The 18,762-nt window shown below is 55.7% G+C and overlaps 1 long non-coding RNA gene across 1 annotated transcript; it reads left to right on the top strand.

Annotated features, from left to right (window-relative positions):
• Positions 1 to 14,316: 14,316 nt before the first annotated feature.
• On the top strand, positions 14,317 to 15,828 carry LOC122458365. Its single transcript, XR_006278382.1, has 3 exons — positions 14,317 to 14,401; positions 15,132 to 15,225; positions 15,776 to 15,828. It is a non-coding gene; the product is annotated as an uncharacterized LOC122458365 (long non-coding RNA).
• The last annotated feature ends 2,934 nt before the right edge of the window (positions 15,829 to 18,762 follow it).

The following is an 18,762-nucleotide window of genomic DNA, read 5'->3' as shown; positions in this document are numbered from 1 at the left end:
TAGAACAGCCTGAGTAGATTTAGCTCCAAAAGAAGGGGGAGGGGCAGGGAAAGAGAAGAATCAAAGCTGAGAGCCAGGCCCTTGTGCCTTAATGGGTGAAAGTCACTTTGACTCTTACAGTTCGATTTAACCCCCTCACACCCAAATTAAATGTGGCCAATGTGGATTTTACCGAACTCTCGGAACCCCAACAATCATTGTTCTTCTGTGGGGCCGAGAAGCAACAGAACAAAACATCAGCCTCGGCGGAGCACAGGGAGAGTCCCTGCACCAGGGCAAGCCCGAGCCAACCAGACAATCCCAAAGGGTGAGCTGGGTGGGCAAACTGGAGCCCTGCCCCGAGCAGATGCAGCCCAGTTACGAAATAATAGTAACAAAGTTATACACAAAAACAATGAGGAGTTCTTGTGGCACCTTAGAGACTCACAAAGTTATTTGGGCATAAGCTTTTGTGGGCCATAACCCACTTCATCAGATGCATGGAGCAAAAAAATACAGTAGGCAGGTATAAATATACAGCACATGAAAAGATGGGAGTTGCCTTACCAAGTGTGGGGTCAGTGCTAATGAGGCCAATTCAATCAGGGTGAATGTGGTCCATTCCCAACAGTTGACAAGAAGGGGTGAATATCAACGGGGGAAAAATTACTTTTTGTAGTGAACCAGCCACTCCCAGTCTTTATTCAGGCCTATTTGATGGTGTCAAATATATCACATTGGTAGATGCGCAGGTGAACGAGCCTCTGATAGTGTGGCTGATGTGATTAGGCCCTATGATGGTATCCCCTGAATAGATATGTGGACAGAGTTGGCAACGGGCTTTGTTGCAAGGATAGGTTCCTGGGTTAGTGGTTTTGTTGTGTGGTTTGTAGCTGCGCATCTACCAATGTGATATATGCCATCATGTGCCAGCAATGCCCCTCTGCCATGTACATTGGCCAAACTGGACAGTCTCTACGTAAAAGAATGAATGGACACAAATCAGACGTCAAGAATTATAACATTCAAAAACCAGTTGGAGAACACTTCAATCTCTCTGGTCACTCGATCACAGACCTAAGAGTGGCTATACTTCAACAAAAAAGCTTCAAAAACAGACTCCAACGAGAGACTGCTGAATTGGAATTAATTTGCAAACTGGATACAATTAACTTAGGCTTGAATAGAGACTGGGAATGGATGAGTCATTACACAAAGTAAAATTATTTCCCCATGGTATTTCTCCCTCCCACCCCACCCCCCACTGTTCCTCTGATATTCTTGTTAACTGCTGGAATTAGCCTACCTTGCTTGTCACCATGAAAGGTTTTCCTCCTTCCCCCCCCCCCCCGCTGCTGGTCATGGCTTATCTTAAGTGATCATTCTCCTTTACAGTGTGTATGATAAACCCATTATTTCATGTTCTCTGTGTGTGTGTGTGTATATAAATCTCTCCTCTGCTTTTTCCACCAAATGCATCCGATGAAGTGAGCTGTAGCTCACGAAAGCTTATGCTCTAATACATTTGTTAGTCTCTAAGGTGCCACCGGTACTCCTTTTCTTTTTGCTATCTTCAGAACAGTAATTGCTGGGGCTAAAAATCCAGGATTTGTGATCAGCTTCTGTGCAGCCCTCATTGCTATCCAGACACTCACAAGTAACATACAATCCAAACCAAGACCCACACCAGCCTGAACCCTGCACCTCTTCCAGCCTGTAAAGAGAGCCACAGAAACCTCCACTCTTCCCACAATTTCACTAGCTCCCTCCACAGCTATGGAAATACTCTTTTCAGGTGGTTGGCCCTGAGCCATCATCAAATAGAAAGAGGCCCAGGGGAGTCTTAAAAGAAACTCTGGCCACATCGCCACTTGAAACAGCTCCCACTCCATCCCGTGACACTCAGTGCAGGGATGGTTGAGACAACCTCTCTGGGTCCCTTCCAGCCCTACATATCTAGGATTCTACGATTTCAGAGATGGCATAACAAAGAGCAACTATTATTTTTGCTCCTCTGTACTGTAAACAGGACGTCTAACGAGGACTTGTGGCATGCAGCTAATCACTCCAGATCACGGGCAACGAACACCACACTTCAGGCTCAGTGCCTTCATCTCACACTTACCAATACATTCTGCACCCACAGATATTTCAGAGTTTTTCTTCCTATTGACAGTATCCCCTGGTCTTCTATGGGAACAGGATAACACCCTGCACTGGAAATTCCTGCTTTGCTCTGTACTTTTCTAATCTTACTGTTTCCTGGCCCTTTCAAAAGCATATCTTTTTTACCCTGAATTTTACTCTTTTTCATGTATTTAAATATTGAAAAACCCAAGAGCTCAGCCCATGCAGAAAGAATGTGTGTGTACAGCTGGGCTGAGGACAGATAACACACTGCATCTCTTATTAAGTTCTGACAGGTGTTAGCCTCTTTCATCCAGGTGCTAATATGTGCTCTGCTCATTAAGGAGCAGGCTTCCCGTGCTCAGCACAGAATGCTTGCTGCATAAAGCAAAGATGCTCTATTTGCTCAGCTATTTAAAGACAATAATACCTCATACCTGAACTTCAAACACACAGAGCTGCTCCCATGCAAAGCTGGGTTTAACAGCCGGCTCAAAACCCTTTAAACCCAGCTCTCCAGGCTAGCACAAGAATGTTCAGCAAGGCTATTAATGGCACAGGAGCTACATAATAATTCGCCTCCGAATCTAGGGCCTTTCGTCAGATGACAATAGAGAACTGGATGCACTGACTCAATAGACTGGGCAAAGCACATGGCTCTGCAATAAATCAAGTAGTGGTATTGCCCCTTCTGTCAGTGAGCACACTGCTGTGCCCTAGCCATACCCCCTCCCCCAGCCACACAGAGCTGAGTTTATCACAATCCCCCCCCACACACACACACACCATACAGCCCATTGTTTACAGGTGTCCTTAAACTAGGGAAGGAGACAAATCTTCCCCCCTAAAAACCATCCCCAATATAAATGTATTGTCAGCACCAGAGGGGACCGGATGCCCACGGTGGAGGGAGGGAGGCTAGGTGCATGGGAGGCACGGGGGGGAGAGGGAAATGGGGTAGGAGTCCCGGGGGCGCAAGGGTGTCCAGGGAAGAAGTAAGAGAAGGGAGGATGCAGAGGGCGAAAGGGGGATGGGTGCATGGGACGCCCAGTGGGGAAGGGGATGCAGGAGCCCCTGGAAGAAGGAAGACGTCCCTGGGGACAGTGGGGAGCAGGGCCCCAGGGAGAGGGAAGGGGTCCCCGGGGCGCAGGACGCAGTGCGGGGCAGGGGTCCCTGCTCTGCTAGGCCGGGATTACTCACAGTGCCCGCAGCTTCACCCACATCTTCTTGCTGGGGGCGGACTTGAGCTCCAGCGGTGACGGGCAGCCCTCGGGGGACTCCAGCAGGTCCCGGCCCCGCTGCGGGGGGCTTCGCGGGGCGTCCATCTTCTGCTCCCTCTGCAGCGCGGGGGGAGAGAGATCGTGAGAGCCGGCGGGCAGGCGCCACCCCACCGCCCGGCTCCCCCCGCGCCCGGAGCCGCGGGCCCCTGCTCCCTGCGGCCAGTTACCCGAGCCGGTGAGCGCGTCCTGCGCTCAGCCCTGGGACCCCGCCGCCCCTGCCGCCAGGTGCCTGCGCAGGGGCCGGCGAGCCGGAGAGGCAGCGCCCGGAGTGTGCGCGCAGCGGAGCCGCCTGGCTCAGCCAGGCGCCCCGGTCCCTCCCCGCTTGCCAGATAATGGCCGAGCCCACCCCCTCTGCCAGCGCTCCCGGCCGGGGGCTCCGCGCCCCAATCCGGGCAGCTGGGAGCGCCTCCCCCCGCCACGGCCCCGGCGGAGACGCAGCCTCTTGCACCGCCGCGGGGGGCTGGCCGGGCAGGACATCCCCGGCCCCGCGAACGCGAGCCCCGGCTGCGCCTTCCCTGCCAGCCGCCGCTCCGCCAGGGGTTTGGAGATGAAGCTAAAATGGCATCCGGTGGGTGCCAAGGGACCAGCGCCTGCCGGTGCCCCGGGGCTCCTCTGTAGATGGACCCTGGCCCGGAGGAGGGGGGCAAGAAAAGCTCGTTTACACCCGAACCTGCTGCATTATTACCCAGGCGATTCAGCTGCCTGGACAGCGCTGGCTCCTCCGCGCTCCGGGCTCCCCCGGCCCCTCCCTGACTTCCCGGTGTATCCGGATTCCCAGAGGAAAGGGGGGGCTGCCACTTGAACCAAGTGGGCCCAGCGAATGGTGCAGAGCCGGGGGGCGGCCGGTGCAGGGGCTGCAGGCCCCCACGCTTTCCCCTCCTCCTCGGATCGGGACCGCGCAGGCAGGGCAGGAGTCTGGGGCAGTTGCGCGGCGTGCGCCTCCCTGGAGAGCTGGGCTCAGCCCGCACATGCGGTGAGGGCGGAGGCCTCAGCCTGTTTGCTAGGGGGAGCCGAGCCCCGCCACAGAGCTGGTCTGCAGAACCCAGCTGTTAACCCGTCTCCACCGCTGACTTAAGGGAGCGGAGCGCACCCCTCTTTCTGCAGTGTAGCCATAGCCTGCAGGAGAGAACAACTCAGATGACCCTCTCCCCCCGCCCCCACCTTCCCCCCGCACCGTGGCCTCAGCTCTCCAGGAGAGGATCTGTGGGGTATTTGAATGGGCTCAGGAAGACACTGGGCCCCTTCCAGACAGGCTTAGGGCTGCTCTGAAAAAAAAAGGGTAAGATGCCAGAAGACCCCTCTCCCCTCCCCCCCGCGAAAGGGCAGGACTTCCCCCGGCTTCTGTTCAGCCAGTGGGCAATGGGCAGGGCTAGAGGCCGGGAAAGCTCTTCCATGGGAAGGTGGGGCCTGTTTGGTTTAGAGAGGGGGCAAATAAGACAGCAAATGACTGGGGAGGGGTTAGAGGAGGTGAATTGCACTTTATTGTCATAAAGACAAGAGGTTGCTGGGTGAAGTGGGAAGGCACAAAACTTACACCCAGCAAAAGGAAATCCTCTTGATCAAAACACAAAGTAGCCTGCGGAACTCACTGCCACAGAGGACATTGAAGCCAAGAGTTTAGCAGCATTCAGGACCAGGTTGGTCATTGATAGGGATAATCCCATTTTCTGCACTTACATTAGCTAGGGGGTGATTTACACTAGACGGTCACACACCTCACACTTTGTGCGGGCCAAGCTGTGACCCTAAGAGCCTCTCAGGGCCAGCTGGCAAGGGGGTTACAAGAAAATCCTCATTCTAGTATGTACAATCTGGGGCATGTGAGGTCTTAAAGCCAGGGTCACCCTGGGCATTAGCATCTTTGTGAAATGCATGTACAGATATTATGGCAGGAGTTATGTATGTATGCTAATATTATGGTCATAAAGTCTGTATCGAGGCAGAGTTGACAATCAGGTTTCTGCCAGACAGAGGATGTTTATTCACCTGTCTCTGTCAGCCCATGTGTAAATTAAGATTGTGAGTTAACACAATGCGGTTACTGGGTGGGGGGGCGGGGGTGAAGTCAGCATGAAGGCAGCACACCAGACTATGGGGTCATCCTGCCTCCCTGAGGCACAAACACTGAACTTTGGGGACTGTCAAGAAAAGGCAAGGGAGGCCCCCCTTTGTCCTGCACCAAGCAAGTCATCGGGCAGCCCAGTGACACTCATGACAATGGGGTCTCACTCAGCCAGGCTTGACTGCAAGGACACAGGTGAGATGAACAGGCGTAGCCTGGTACACTCACAAGCACTCACATCTCCCCCTTTGAGAGACGAGTAAGCGTGAAAATGATCACAAGGTTATATCAGTGCTGTGGTGCGACACCAGGAGCTGCTCCTGTGCTGGATCAAACAGGCTGGTTTGTGACTGTCCTGTTTGGGGAGAGCAGAGCTGGTGTTTTGGGAGTGCTCAGCAGAGAAGGGGCTGGACACTACAGGGGAACAGGGACTGGGGGCCACCTACTGTTAACCTGCACTGCAAACGGGGGCCGGCGTATCCCGGAGGAGGTTGTTTGGTGGCTGACAGGCCGGTGGTATCAGGGAGCTGACATCCAGGTCAGCACAAGCAAGTCTGCCTCTCACTGGGGCCAGGGCAGGGCAGTGGGGGGCAGGTAACAAGGTGACTCAGCCCTAGGTACCTCAAGAACCGTCACACAAGCTCATGGCACACACCAGGGGCTCCGTGCACCCTCCCATTTCCCCCCACCAGCTCCCTGGATGCCACCCTCCCATCCCCCTCTATTTCAAGGGCAGGGACTTGAAACTCCCCCCTGCAACTCATCCTTGCCGGGGTGGGTGCCTCCATCCTCCCCTCCTCTCATACCCGGTACCCCATTCTTGTCCACATGACACAGCCTCTGTGTGTGTCCCCATTCCCTTCTTTGTCCCTGTGGCAGGACAGAGGTATAACCTCTTGGATGCCCTGCTGAAGGGGTGGTTCCCCCCTGCTTCCCAGCAGAGCGGCTGGGTGCAGGACCCAGAGACTCAGCGAGAAGCTCAGCTCCAGGCCCTAACGAGGGCAGGCTCAGGGGAATCAGCTCAGCCAAGTGGAGCCAGCTGGGCTGGTGACTGGGAGAAGATAAAAGCCCAGGGAACAGCTAGCCAGGGGAGAGGCCAAGGAGGTTGAAGTGCTGTCTCCACTGACTGTAGGGAGGCCAGAAGACCCAGGAAAGGGTCAGTGCGGGGACTGGTGTTGGAGGAATTGGGGCTGCACAAAGCACTGTAAATAAAAAGACATGGGTGAAAGACCTGAAAGAGGCATTGGGACTCTTTCTTTGACCAGCCTGAGCACAGGGACAAGTGGGCAGGAACCTGTGCGGACCCTGTGACAGACCCACTTCCTGTTTCCCCCCACCAGGTTTCTCCATTATCCCCTCTCCCCACCAGGGGTCCTATTCCCCTCCCTCTATGCCAACATCTCCCATTCTCTGCCCCAGGCCAAGGGCCCTGTGTGCACCTTCTTCCCCCCATTTCCTCCTGCCCCTCATGCTAGGAGCTCTGTGTGCCCCACTTCCCTCACACCAGGGTCCCCCAGGGTGTTAACTTGTTAAAACTCTGCTGGGTGGATGAGCAGTTGCTGAGATGGGGTATTGTCGGAGGCAGATTTACAGTAAAACACAAGCTGTCCTGGCACAGGGACCCCCAATGACAGGGGGCCCCATGGCCGGGCAGCTGTGCAGGCAGAAGCTTGGTTCTGCTGGCTCCTGGGGCTCCTCCTGCAGGCTCTGCACCAACCGGCAGCCAAGCCCTCCCCCACCTCATCTCCCGAGCATACCATGTTCCCCCTCTTCCCCTCCCCAGCACTTCCCCCTCCGCTGCTGAACTGCTGTTTGCCAGTGCTCAGGTCACTCTTGGAGGGAGGGGGAGGAGCGGGGCCATCAGCAAGGAGAAGAACAAGAAGGCCCACAAGCAGCCCCCCACGAAGAGGGAGTCAGAGTGGGACAAGCTGGGGGCCGAGATCCAGAGGAAGGACCGGATTGTGGGGACCAAGTAAGCCCACAGCATGGAGGGCTCCCAAGGGACATTAGAGCTGCTCTGCCATCCCTGGGGGGCTGTTCCCATTCAGAGGACTCCTTCCTCTGTGCCTCAGATGGCTGGGGGTACAGGGACAGTGGGGGAACAGGTTCTGCATCCCCAGAGGGGCCAATGGCTCACACCCGAGAAGTGACACTGGTACCTGGCCCTTCAAAAGCACTCCCAGCCTGCCCACTGCCCAAGATACACTTGGTTCATTGGACTGCCCATTGCCCCTCAGAGAGCAAGTGGCAGCAAACCCGGGCATCTGGGCTGCCCATCGCTCTGTGGAGCGCAGGTGGCAGTGAACCCAGGTGTCTGGACTGCCCATTGCCCTTCAGAGCAGAGGGGGTGGAGAACCCAGGCATCCGGGCTGCACATCGCTGCTCGGAGTGGAGGTGGGGTGAACCCAGGTGTCTGGACTGCCAGTCATCCCTCAGAGCATAGGGGGTGGTGAACTCAGGCATCCGGGCTGCCCAGTTTCCCATTCATCTGAATGATCCCACCACATTTGAGGTCTGGGCACTAGGGTACATTGGGCTGACAGGTGTGGGGAAGGGTCCTGGACCCGGGCCCCAGAGCCATTTGCGGCAAGCGGTGACTGTGCTGGTGTCTCTGCCCCCAGCATGGACAAGCTGCACCAGATGCTGAGCAAGCTCTCCCTGAGCATCAACCACATCCCCAGATTCACCGTGTTTGAGCACGTGGTCATGCCTGCCGAGTACCTCAGCAGCCACCTGGAGACGCGGCTCAACAGGTAGTTGGCCCCTTTGGCTGGTTGGCTGAGTGCGGTGTGTCATTGCCCATGCCCCTCCAGCGGGTGGGGACAGGGGCGCGACATGTCCCTGCACATGGTCCTTAGGCAGGTGGGTAGGGACAGTGGAGCGGCGTGTCCCTCTCCATGGCCCTCAGGCGGGCGGGTGGGGAGTGGGACATGGTGTGTCCCTGTCCATGGCCCTCAGGCGGGTGGGTGAGGAGACGCAGCATGTCCCTGTCATAGAATCATAGAAGCATAGAATATCAAGCTTGGAAGGGACCTCAGGAGGTCATCTAGTCCAACCCCCTGCTCAAAGCACAACCAATCCCCAGCTAAATCATCCCAGCCAGGGCTTTGTCAAGCCTGACCTTAAAAACCTCTAAGGAAGGAGATTCCACCACCTCCCTAGGTAACCCATTCCAGTGCTTCACAACCCTCCTAGTGAAAAAGTTTTTCCTAATATCCAACCTAAACCTCCCCCACTGCAACTTGAGACCAGTACTTCTCATTCTGTCATCTGGTACCACTGAGAACAGTCTAGATCCATCCTCTTTGGAACCCCCTTTCAGGTAGTTGAAAGCAGCTATCAAATCCCCCCTCATGCTTCTCTTCTGCAGACTAAACAATCCCAGTTTTCCAATTTTTCCACATTCTTCTTGTAGTGTGGGGCCCAAAACTGGACACAGTACTCCAGATGAGGCCTCACCAATGTCGAATAGAGGGGAACGATAACATCCCTCAATCTGCTGGCAATGCCCCTACTTATACAGCCTAAAATGCCATTGGCCTTCTTGGCAACAAGGACATTCTGTTGACTCATATCCAGCTTCTCATCCACTTTAACCACTAGGTCCTTTTCTGCAGAACTGCTGCCGAGCCATTCGGTCCCTAATCTGTAGCAGTGCATGGGATTCTTCTGTCCTAAGTGCAGGACTCTGCACTTGTCCTTGTTGAACTTCACCAGATTTCTTTTGGCCCAATCCTCTCATTTGTCTAGGGCCCTCTGTATCCTATCCCTACCCTCCAGCATATCTACCTCTCCTCCCAGTTTAGTGTCACCTGCAAACTTGCTGAGGGTGCAATCCACGCCATCCTCCAGATCATTAATGAAGATATTAAACAAAACCGGCCCCAGGACCGGCTCTTGGGGCACTCCACTTGATACCAGTTGCCAACTAGACATAGAGCCATTGACCACTACCCATTGAGCCCAACAATCTAGCCAGCTTTCTATCCATCTTATAGTCCATTCAGCCAGCCCATACTTCTTTAACTTGCTGGCAAGAATACTGTGGGATACTGTGTCAAAAGCTTTGCTAAAGTAAAGGAAATACATGTCCACTGCTTTCCCCTCATCCACAGAGCCAGTTATCTTGTCATAGAAGGCAATTAGATTAGTCAGGCATGACTTGCCCTTGGTGAATCCATGTTGACTGTTCCTGTCACTTTCCTTTCCTCTAAGTGCTTCAGAATTGATTCTTTGAGGACCAGCTTCATGATTTTTCCAGGGACTGAGGTGAGGCTGACTGGCCTGTAGTTCCCTGGATCCTCCTTCTTCCCTTTTTTAAAGATGGGTACTACATTAGCCTTTTTCCAGTCACCTGGAACCTCCCCCGATCACCATGAGTTTTCAAAGATAATGGCCAATGGCTCTGCAATCACATCCGTCAACTCCTTTAGCACTCTCGGATGCAGCGCATCCGGCCCCATGGACTTGTGCTCTTCCAGCTTTTCTAAATAGTCCCGAACCACTTCTTTCTCCACAGAAGGCCGGTCACCTCCTCCCCATGTTGTGCTGCCAAGTGCAGTAGTCTGGGAGCTGACCTTGTTCGTGAAGACAGAGGCAAAAAAAGCATTGAGTACATCCTCTGTCCACATCCTCTGTCACTAGGTTGCCTCCCTATTCAGTAAGGGGCCCACAATTTCCTTGGACTTGCTAACAGACCTGGAGAAACTCTTCTTGTTACTCTTAACATCTCTTGCTAGCTGCAACTCCAGGTGTGATTTGTCCTTCCTGATTTCACTCCTGCATGCCCGAGCAATATTTTTATACTCTTCCCTGGTCATTTGTCCAATCTTCCACTTCTTGTGAGCTTCTTTTTTGTGTTTAAGATCAGCAAGGATTTCACTGTTAAGCCAAGCTGGTCGCCTGTCATATTTACTATTCTTTCTACACATCGGGATGGTTTGTCCCTGTAAGCTCAATAAGGATTCTTTAAAATACAGCCAACTCTCCTGGACTCCTTTCCCCCTCATGTTATTCTCCCAGGGGATCCTGCCCATCAGTTTCCTGAGGGAGTCAAAGTCTGCTTTTCTGAAGTCCAGGGTCTGTATTCTGCTGTTCTCCTTTCTTCCTTGTGTCAGGATCCTGAACTTGACCATCTCATGGTCACTGTCTCCCAGGTTCCCATCCACTTTTGCTTCCCCTACTAATTCTTCCCGGTTTGTGAGCAGCAGGTCAAGAAGAGCTCTGCCCCAAGTTGGTTCCTCCAGCACTTGCACCAGGAAATTGTCCACTACGCTTTCCAAAAACTTCCTGGATTGTCTGTGCATCGCTGGATTGCTCTCCCAGCAGATATCAGGGTGATTGAAGTCTCCCATAAGAACCAGGACCTGTGATCTAGTAACTTCCGTTAGTTGCCGGAAGAAAGCCTCGTGCACCTCATCCCCCTGTTCCGGTGGTCTATAGCAAACTCCCACCACGACATCACCCTTGTTACTCAAGCTTCTAAACTTAATCCAGAGACAATCAGGTTTTTCTGCAGTTTCATACTTGAGCTCTGAGCAGTCATACTGCTCCCTTACATACAATGCAACTCCCCCATCTTTTCTGCCCTGCCTGCCCTTCCTGAACAGTTTATATCCATCCATGACAGTACTCCAGTCATGTGAGTTATCCCACCAAGTCTCTGTTCCCACTCAAGGCTCACCTGGAACAAAGCACTCCCAATTCACATTTTTCAAACAACCAATCAAGCATATGGTCAAACTGTCAAACTGTCCCCACAACAGACACTCAGATACTCATCAACAGAGCCTCCCTAATGCAGCCCTTAGCGTACTTCCTCTCAGACAGATCCCAGGCAAACTCCCTCTGTTAGCCTCTCTGCTGTTCGCCAAAATCTATGTTTGATTTCATAGAATCAAAGAATATCAGAGTTTGAAGGGACCTCAGGAGGTATCTAGTCCAACCCCTGCTCAAAGCAGGACCAATCCCCATCTAAATCATCCCAGCCAGGGCTTTGTCAAGCCTGACCTTAAAAACTTCAAGGGAAGGAGATTTCACCACCTCCCTAGGTAACACATTCCAGTGCTTCACCACCCTCCTAGTGAAAATTTTTTTCCTAATATCCAACCTAAACCTTCCCCACTGCAACTTGAGACCATTACTCCTCGTTCTGTCATCTGCTACCACTGAGAACAGTCCAGATCCATCCTCTTTGGAACCTCCTTTCAGGTAGTTGAAAGCAGCTATCAAATCCCCCCTCACTCTTCTCTTCTGCAGACTAAACAATCTCAGTTCCCTCAGCCACTCCTCATAGATCATGTGTTCCAAGCCCCTAATAATTTTTGTTGCCCTCCGCTGGATGTTTTCCAATTTTTCCACCTCCTTCTTGTAGTGTGGGGCCCAAAACTGGATACAGTATGGCAGATGAGGCCTCACCAATGTCGAATAGAGGGGAACGATCATGTCCCTCAATCTGCTGGCAATGCCTCTACTTATACAGCTCAAAATGCCATTGGCTTTCTTGGCAACAAGGGCACACTGTTGACTAATATCCAGCTTCTCGTCCACTGTAATCCCCAGGTCCTTTTCTGCAGAACTGCTGCCTAGCCACTCGGTCCCTAGTCTGTAGCAGTGCATGGGATTCTTCCGTCCTAAGTGCAGGACTCTGCACTTGTCCTTGTTGAACCTCATCAGATTTCTTTTGGCCCAGTCCATGGCCCTCAGGCAGGCGGGTGGGGAGGGGGTCACGGCGTGTCCCTGTCCATGGCCCTCAGACAGGTAGGCAGAAACAGATGTGGGGTGTGTCCCTGTCCATGGTCCTCAGGCAGGTGGTCGGGGATGGTGTAGAAGCGCGTCCCTGCTCATAGCCCTCCGGCAGGGGAAACTGAGTCAGCTATTGATGCTGTTACATCCACAATCCCCAGCCAGCTTCTGAGCTGAGTTATGCTGGGATATGCCCATTTGGAGGGAACACGGGAGCGGGGCTGGGTGCTTTCAGGGGGGATTTTGTTGGGGTCTGTGCTGGGCCCCCTCTGAGCCCCCCCATCCCCTTACAGATCCTTCAACTGGGCTATGCAGGAGATTGCGTATCCCTCTGAGGTGCTGGCTGGCCCACGCTCCTATATCACCTTCATCCAGTCGCTGGGGCAGTTCACGTGTGTGGACGCCAGCCGCATCATCCGCAACGTCCTGCTTCAGCAGACACAGCCCCTGGACTCCAGCGGGGAGCAGACCCTCACCACCATCTACACCAACTGGTGGGTGCCTGGGCTGGGGGAAACCTGGCCTGGGCCACAGGGCAGGAGAGAGCCCTGAGTACCCCTGGGCCATGGGGCAGGAGAGCCTGCGAGATGCCTGGAGGGATGGGAAAAGTGGGAAAAGCTGACCTATGAGGAGAGGTTGCAAGTCTTGGGCATGTTGAGTATAGAGCAGAGAAGGCCAAGGGGGGATTTAACAACAGTCTTTAGCTATGGTCAGGTCTCTTCTGAAGAAGGCCATTGCCCATGTGCGTTGATGGGACATGAAGGAATCCACTCTTTGCAGCCAGGGAGATCTCAGTTAGTGGGAAAAGCTTCCTGACTCTTGGGGTCGCTGGGCTCCGGAGCAGGCTCCGAGGGGGTTGTGGAATCCCCATCGCTGGAGGTTTGTAGGAACTGGTTGAACAAACCTCTGTCAGGGACGGACGTTGTTTTCTGCCTCTGCGCAGGGGCCTGGCCTATGTAGCCTCTTGTGGTCCCTTCAAGCCCCACATTTCTGTGGTTCTGTGCACCTGGGGATTCCATGGAGCTGGAAAACCGGTGCTTGGAGAGCGACAGGTGGCCCTGCCCTGCATGGGGCTGCAATGGGAGACAGTCAGGCCCCTCAATCTCGCACTTCCTGGGCAAATAGGGCTGGGGAGGAGAAGAAACAAAAATCTATTTCTAGAACCAACGAGGGGGCAGGCTGCCCATGTGAGAGCTTCCCTTAACCAGTGCCCCTCAATCCTGACCCGCAGACTCTGATATCCCAGCCCTGGGCTCCCCCCAGCTCTGCCAGTGCCCCTCAATCCCATCCCATGCTCACACACCGGTACAAGGGAGTTTGCGCTCTGGCAGGGCAGACTAGGAGCCGGCTGGGAGAACAGTGCTGGGCCTGGCTGTCCGGTGTAAGTGGATGCTCTTTGGCTCCATGCAGGTACCTGGAGGCGCTGCTGCGCCAGGCCAGCACTGGGGCAATTGTGCTTTCTCCGGCCATGTAGGCCTTCATCAGTGTCCCCAGGGAGGGGGAGCAGAGCTTCAGTGCAGAGGAGTTCTCAGACGTCTCAGGTGAGCTGTGGCAGCTCCATGTCCTGATGATGGGGCCGCATGACGGCGGGATGCAGAGGGGGCTGCATGGCGGTGGGACAGCTGGCTCTGGCTGGCTCTGCGGACAGGGGTGAGGATGCGTGGTGGCAGGACAGCTGCCTCTGGGGACAGGGGGTGGAGACACACAATGGCGGGCCAGCTGGCTCTGGGGATAGGAGTGAGGACCCGCAGTGGCAGGACGGCTGGCTCTGTGGATGAGGATTCAGACACACAGCGGCTGGCTCTGGGGCTGGGGACACATGGTGGCGGGATGCCTTTGGGGTGAGGGTGGAGATGTACAGCAGCAGGACGGCTCTGGGGATGCACAGCGACAGGACGGCTGGCTCTGTGGATGGGGCTGGGGACACAGTGACGGGACGGGGCTGGGGATGCATGGTGGCAGGACAGCTGGCTCTGGGGCTGAGGAAGGGGATGCAAAATAAAGTAAATATAAAATATAAAATTGGGACATCTGGTCACCCTACCTGGGCATGACCCAAGCAGGCCAGAAGGAGCTAACGCCCCGTGTATGATCTGCTCCCCTCCTCCCAGAGATGCAGACACTGGCTGAGCTGCTGGGTCCCTACAGCATGAAGTTCCTAAGTGACAACCTCATGTGGCAGGTCACCTCACAGGTGGTGGAGCTGAAGGTAGGAGGCTGGGGTGGAAGGAGCCACTACTGGCTGCACTTGACTCCCCAGGGCTATGGGCTGGGCAGGCAGCAGGAGTCAGTGCTTAGAGCAGAGGGGCCAGGACTCCTGGATCCTCTGGGAGCGATGTGAGGTTAGCCAATTAGAGCAGGGGGGTTGGGAGCTAGGATTCCTGGGTTCTTTGGGAGCCATGTGGTATTAACGGGGTAGAGCAGGGGGGCTGGGAGCCAGGGCTCCTGAGTTCACTGGGAGTAGTGTGGAGTTAGTGGGGTAGAGCAGGGGGGCTGGGAGCCAGGACTCCTGGGTTCACTGGAAGCAGTGAGGTGTTAACAGGATAGAGCAGGGTGGGGGCTGGGAGCCAGGACTCCTGGGCTTTATAGCCAGACCTGTCACTGACTTGCTGTGTCCCCAGTGGAGATATCCCCTCAGCTCCCAGCTAACTGCGGGGAGCACAGGGCCACCGCTCCTAGGTTCATGTGATTGTTATATGGGGCTCAGTACATCCGTGTCTGGGAGTTCCCTTCAGAGCTGGAGGTGCTGGCACTGGGCAAAATAATGATACCAGGGAAGAGTCCCATGGCAGCAGCCCCTGGCTCTGGCTGAATGGGGCTTGGCTGGTTCTTGCATTGGGTGAGTTGGGCCTGGCTGGTTCTGGTTCTGGGTCAGTCGGGCCTGGCTGGCTCTGGGTCTGGCTGGCCCCCATTTACTATGGTGATTGTTTCTGTTGCAGAAACTGGTGACCGAGAACATGGACGTGCTGGTGCAGATCCGCTCCAACTTCTACAGACCTGAGCAGATGGCATCATTGCTGCCCAGGCTGACGTGTAAGTGTCATTCCCCCTGCCCCCATCGCCCCCTCCCTGGCATCTGCATTGAACCCCCTTCCCGATCCACAGCCAGCCGAGGATGGAGTTCAGGGCTGAGCTGCAATGAGAGCTGAATGGAGAGGAGATTCAGGTGGGGAATAGCAGAGGGAGGGGAACAGGACTGATGGTTGAGGTGAGAGGCACTGGCAGAGCTGGGGGCTCAGGAGGGGGGCTGAGGGTTGGGGTGAGGGATACTGGCAGAGCTGGGGGCTCAGGAGGGGGGCTGAGGGTTGGGGTGAGGGACACTGGCAGAGCTGGGGGCTCAGGAGGGGGGCTGAGGGTTGGGGTGAGGGACACTGGCAGAACTTGCGGTGAGGGCTCAGGAGGGGGCTGTGGGTTGGGTGATGGGCACTGGCAGAGCTGGGGGCTCAGGGTTGGGGTGAGGGGTGCTAGTGAGATGTAAGCAGTTCCCCGGCATAGGCCAAGGGGTATGTTGTACCCCATGTGTTTTTCAGCCCCATCTCCTGAGTGTCCTCGCAATTCACCCCCACTCCCTGCTCTCCCCCAGCTGCCAACAATGTGCTGAAAAGAATGACCATAATTGGGGAGATCCTGAACTTCTGCTCCATGGTGCAGAATGGGCTGTGTGAGGTGGGTGCCGGCCCGTCTACTGGGGGGCCGTGCAAGGCCAGGGCCAGCCCATCTGGCTGGGGGGCTGAGAGAGGCTGGAGCCGGCCCATCTGTGTCTGTGGGTTGGGGGGCCTGTGCAAGGCCGGGGCTGGCCCGTCTCGGGGGGAGGGCGAGCAAGGGGGATGCTGATCTATCTGCGGGGAGCGCCCACGCAAGGCTGGGCCTGTCCCATCTGCGGCTGGCAACGTAAGGCCAGAAGAGAGGAAGACTGGCCCAATGGTCGGGGCGCTAGCATGGGTACTTGGGAGATCCAGGTTTAATTCCTTGCTTTATCACCCAATCCCTGGATGACCCTGCAAGTGTGGGTCTCTGAACCTCCGTTTCCATCTGTCCCATGGGGATCCTAGCCCTGCCCCACCCCACAGAGATGCATGAGGAGACTGTGAGGCACCCAGATATGGCCCATCGTGATATGGAACCGCTGTGGGTTGCTCATTTGTGAATCGTCTCGTGTCTCTGGAGTGAGAGTCTCTGTGGGGCGAGCTGGGGGTGAGCTGTGTTGAGCCCTGGTGGCTCTAGGATGCTCCAGAGAGTGAATTACCCAGGAGGGTCCCAAATGTCTACACCGCAGTTACACAACCGTGTGGGGGATGTCCTGGCTCAGCCCATTACGGAAGGTTGGGGACAGTTGCCCAGTTGGGGTCCAGCTCTAGAGGGGGACGGGAGGTGGACGGACCTGCACTGGGCCAATCTCTCTATGCATCTGGAGCCTGCTCTTCCCCTCAGGGAAGCTGGGCACAATCCGGCAGCATGTTTCCTGGGGACAGATGATTATGTGACCTGGGATGAAGCGGTGGATAATGGGACCCCCCCAGTATGTCCAGTCCCCTTTAATGCTCTCTCATTTGGGGGGCCCTGTGGCTGTGCCTGGAGAATGCCCATGGTATTGCCCTGGCTGGGAGCAGGGAGCTTGTGGGAAAGGCCAGCTCACAAGACCCCCCCAAGTGGATTTTGGGGACCCTCGGGGCAGCTGTGGAAGGTGTAGGTTGAGCACAATGGGGAACTAGGCAGGCCAGAATCTGACACTGACCCCCTGGGTGGCCCTGTCTCAGTTTCCCCCAGTGAAAGGTGCTCTGGGTGAGCTGTGCTATTCACACCAGGGTCTGAGCTGTGGAGCATCCGAGCGTTGCCCAGGGTTGGGGAAACACGCTGGAGCAAACAGCTGACCTGGGAGCCAGGAATTCTCTCCTGAGAGGCCTGCTTGGCAGGCCCCATGCTGCGCTCCCCTCCAGAGGCGCTGGCTGGGCGCCCTGCTCTTGTTTCCCAGAGAACAGGGAGCACCGTTTCCAGGGGCTGTGTCCCAGAAAGGACCTGTGGTGCCTGGAGCCGTTAGAGAGAGCTGGCCCCTTGCCAGGCAGCACAGTGACTAGCACCTCACTGCCCAAAAAGGGAAGGCAGGGCTCTCCTGGGGGACGGGGGGAGTTACAGCCACAGCACCCAGCACTGGGGATTGGAACGGCCTGTTTGTATCCCTACTGGCCTGGCCACTAGAGGGCGATGCCCTGCCCAAGATACACACACACACATACACTACTGTGCCTGCAAATACACACACACACACACAATCCAATTGTGGAGGAGCCTCTCACCTCCTGTTGGCTCCCTTGTGTAGGAGACAGAGCAGCAGGAGAGGCTGCTGGCCCCGCAGGGCCTTCCCCAGCTGCGTAACAGGGACTGTGCTACTCACTTGGCAGGTGGAGGGAGATCATCCCAGCAAAGCTATAGGGGAAATGGTGGCAAGAGGGGTCGCTGTGGGCAGGAATATCCTTTGCACCATCATCCAACGCCCATTGTCTGCTCCCAGGACTATCGCGCCAGCTTGACTCACCTTGCGCCCGGCGTTGTGCAGCGCTTGGGAGGGAAATCAGGGCCCTTCAGAGCGTTGTCAAAGGGCCCCTGACACTTGAATTATTTGCTGCCGGCTCGGATTCGCCCTGGCGGCTCTGCACAGCGTGCAGGCAGATCATCCTGGGCTGGGGCACAGTGGGAGCAGAGCGCGGCCGGGATCAGTTACAGGCCGGGCTACACGCAAGGTCCCCCGAGGGCACAGCTGCCCCGTCGCAGGGACCTGCAATGCTCCCTGTAAGCACATAGGCATCAGCCACAGCCCACGCGTGTTCTCGCCTGCATGCTCTCCATGGGCGCGGCTCCTGGGTCACCCCATGGCCTCTGCTGCTTTGCCCAAGGAAAGCCCCGTTCAGCCGGGTGGTGGGGTGGGGAGTGTTGAGTTGGCCCCAACAGCTGCTCTCACCAAAGGGCTCAGTAGCTCCCAACTGATATTAAAATGGGCATGAATCGAAACCGCAGAGCCAGACACTGGGGAACCCGGGGGGCAGGGACAGCTGAGCCCTGGCCCAGAACCACTTCCAGAGAAGGGAGGCCTGTCTCTGACCCCTCCCAAATCTGGGATGTTCCACTCGGGATGGGAACTACATGGGCAGGTTCATAGTCATAGATTCCAAGGCCTGACACAGGGGCACACCCACACAGGCTGTCCTCTCTCGCCCGTGGGGGGCAGTGTGCGTGCACACTCTCTCTCTCGCTGATGGTTCTGGCACAGCTGGAGGAGGGCCCAGCCCAAACGCGACCAGCCTGAGCAAGTGACTCCTCACCTAGCTGAGCACATTGTAACCCTGGCTCCCATACCGCACTCGCACCCTTCTTCCTCCTCCTGCCTGTTGGCCCAGCACCCACTAACACCCCCCACCCGTCCCGCTGGGCAGACCCCCACCCCCAGCACTTGCCGAGCAGGCTCAGTGAGTGGCTGATTTCTTTGCTCACTCCATACAGCCACTAACAAGGGGCTATATATAGGCTGGAGGTTTGTAGTCTGGGCTCCATCTGCTAACATCCATTACCCAGTTA

This window comes from Dermochelys coriacea, chromosome 20, assembly GCF_009764565.3.
Source record: "Dermochelys coriacea isolate rDerCor1 chromosome 20, rDerCor1.pri.v4, whole genome shotgun sequence".
In the NCBI taxonomy this organism is placed as follows: Eukaryota; Metazoa; Chordata; order Testudines; family Dermochelyidae; genus Dermochelys; species Dermochelys coriacea.
This window is presented reverse-complemented; position numbering and strand designations above follow the sequence as displayed.